We start from the raw sequence: 3,480 nt of genomic DNA on the forward strand, positions 1-3,480 counted from the left end.
CGGAGCGCCACACTGTTTGATGGTCAGCACTGATGGAGTGTGATTACTGTGATCTAAAGCAAAAGAGACTTCCTTAGGATTGTGTAATGTATTCATGCCTTTTGCACAAACTTATTCTTCAGATAAGTAGAAAAGCTGGTTATCAACTAATCTGCTATGCACAATTAAACTATAGACCATTAATCCCAAACACACATTGTTACACAGATGTGATAATAAAGGCAACATTGTGCAGATATCATCGATTTGAAAAAAATATATGTGAATGAGGACCATTGCCCTTGTGTCAAGAGTTCGAATTCTCGGTTTCTTCAAACTCCTGTCAATAAGATCCGATTGTTGAAATTTACAGAGTGATGAAAGATCTTCAGACTAGTTTTCATATTCAGATTGGAACGAGTTAGGAGTCCTGATATTTGGAACTTCATCAGGTTTGCAAACAAATTCACTGAGAGAAAAGTGAGACTTTATCTTGTTTTTCTTTAAGGGTTATCTTGTACTGAGAAAGGGATGGTTAACTATTACAAGTTAACCCTATATGTTGTTGCTCGGCAAAAAACAGCATGGGGTCTTCCAAGTTTGTTTGTCCAGTAATTAAGGGCCGTAAAATATCAATATCAAAGCTTTCCCTGTTTAAAGCTTTTATTGGAGTTTTTCTCCCGAAAAACACTTGCTTTCCCAGTAAACTGGTAATACTTCACAATTCTCTTTGAGCTTTTGATTTTTTTCCAGAATGTCACTGAAGTCTGTTCAATCTAGAAATGGCCAAATTGTTCAATGTTCCAATTTCTTATAGTCCACAAATATATATAGATTTCTAATATAACTCCACTTTTGGGAAATGAAACATCATTTCCAAATGTGTTTCTTACAATATGCACAGCATATATAGCAAAACTCCAGAAAATTACATCTTTACAATAAGATGTATACAATATTTTACAAACTTTTCTTTAATGTCCAAACTATTCCATCATTATCACATTCTTAATTGTACACCTATTATTGTTTAATCTTTCCTAGACATATGAAGAATTCTTGTCATATAAAGTTGAATTTTCTTCCCAAGTGTTGATGTATATTAATACATTATCTAAGTAAACCATATTATTCTGTATAGTCAATGTGATACAGTTCATAAATCTTTGTAATGTTGCTGTGGTTCTGTTCGCCGAGCTGGAAGTTTTTGTTGCAAACGTTTCGTCCCCTGGCTAGGCGACATCATCAGTGCTTGGGAGCCTCCTGTGAAGCGCTTCTTTGATGTTTCCTCCGGTGTTTATAGTGGTCTGTCCCTGCCGCTTCCGGTTGTCAGTTTCAGCTGTCCGCTGTAGTGGTTGGTATATTGGGTCCAGGTCGATGTGTTGTAGTTAGAACATTGTAATGTAGTTAGAACATTGTTAATTCTGAATGGCATGATTCGATATTGATCCAACCCAGTTGGTGTGATAATTAATCTTAGAGAGGAAAGAACACTGTCAATCAATCAACACAATCCTCAAGTTGTAGAATTTTTATGAAATTATTTTTGTGATTGAATTTACTTTTCTGCATTATATGCAGAATCATTTGACCTGTCAGGTTTAGGAACTAATAGTACTGGGGAATTCCAACTGCTTTGTCTCATTTCAATCATGTGATTTAATAGCATGGATTGATTCTTTATTCTAACCTGAGATTGTTTTTCTGGGCTTCAGCTATGAGGGTGATATTATTGTGCTGATTCCCATATATTCACATCACATCTGGCTAAGGTTGAACACCTTGTTTATCTCTGCAGGTAATCTTTTATTGAATTCCACAAGGAACCTTACTCGATATTTCCTTTGTGCTTCCCCTAAATATGAAAATGTAGTGTCAAGCCGATACAGTTCTTCAATATTAGCTACTTGGGTAGTGGGAGGTTCATTTGTGAATCATATACATCACCAACCTCATTCAAACTGTCTTCATCCTCCAAAGTTCTTCTTCCTGCAACTGGAGAATCTATCAAATAATTTACTTTACCAAACCTTTTAATTACCTTGTCTGGACCACTCAATCTCATTTTCAGAGTTTCACCCTGTAATGACATTAACATATCAAGAACCTATTTGTAATATCCCAGTTATAGTGTGCTTGTCTACTCATACCTTTACCTCTACCTGTAAAGTTTTAAAACGTTCCTGTACTACTTTGCATGTTTCTGTGAATGTCTAGAAATTTTAAAGATCAATTTTCCTGCCTTCAAAACTTTTTCTTGATCAATTTTAATAGTTCTTGTATCTCATGACTTGTCTCAAGTCTCTGTCTTACAGGTAGAATGTAAGGAATTTATATTCCCATCTCTTGCCATTTAGAAGCATTTACATGGCCATTTCTAAGTTATTAAGAATGAACTTACAGTCTTCCCTTGCCATTCAGAGACATTTGCATCATCATCACCCATTCAGAATCAATTAGAACATTGCAAATAAAATTCTGACTGCACCCTATAGTTACAAAAAAAAGATTTGCAACAGATCGGGTCATTAAGGGATAGAACATCGAACATACAGCACAGAACAGGACTTTCGGCCCTCGATGTTGCGCCGACCTATGAACTATTCTCAGCTCATGCCCCTACATTATCCCATCATCATCCATGTGCTTATCCAAAGATTATTTAAATCTCCCTGATGTGGCTGAGTTGACTACATTGGCAGGTAGGGCATTCCATGCCCTTACCACTCTCTGAGTAAAGAACCTACCTCTGACATCTGTCTTAAATCCATCACCCCTCAATTTGTAGTTATGCTCTCTCGCACAAGCTGACGTCATCATCCCAGGAAAAAAACTTTCACTGTCTACCCTATCTAATCCTCTGATCATCTTGTATGTCTCTATCAAATCCCCCTTAGCTTTCTTCTTTCCAATGAGAACAGACCCAAGTCTCTCAGCTTTTTCTCATAAAACTTTCCCTCCAGATCAGACAACATCCTGGTAAATCTCCTCTGCACCTTTTCCAATGCTTACACATCCTTCCCGAAATATGACGACCAGAACTGTACACAATATTCCAAGTGTGGCCGCACTAGCGTTTTGTATAGTAGCAGCATGATATTGTGGCTCTGAAACTCAACCCCTCTACCAATGAAACCTAATACACCGTAAGCCTTCTTAACTGCACTATCAACCTGGGTGACAACTTTCAGGGATCTATGTACATGGACTCCAAGATCCCTCTGCACATCCACACTACCATTGACCCAGTCTTTCCATTGACCCAGTACTCTGCCTTCCTGTTATTCTTCACAAAGTGCATCACCTCACATTTAGCTGCATTGATCTCCATTTGCCACCTCTCAGCCCAATTCTGCAGTATATCCAAGTCCCCCTGCAACCTGTAACATTCTTCCAAACTGTCCACTACTCTACCGACTTTAGTGTTATCTGCAAATTTACTAATCCATCCACCTATGCCTGCGTCTAAGTTTTTTATAAAAATGACAAACAGCAGTGGTC

The sequence above is a fragment of the Chiloscyllium plagiosum genome, unplaced genomic scaffold (assembly GCF_037043375.1).
Source record: "Chiloscyllium plagiosum isolate Xiang-an unplaced genomic scaffold, Cpla_swu_hap1 HiC_scaffold_14, whole genome shotgun sequence".
NCBI classification, from domain to species: Eukaryota; Metazoa; Chordata; class Chondrichthyes; order Orectolobiformes; family Hemiscylliidae; genus Chiloscyllium; species Chiloscyllium plagiosum.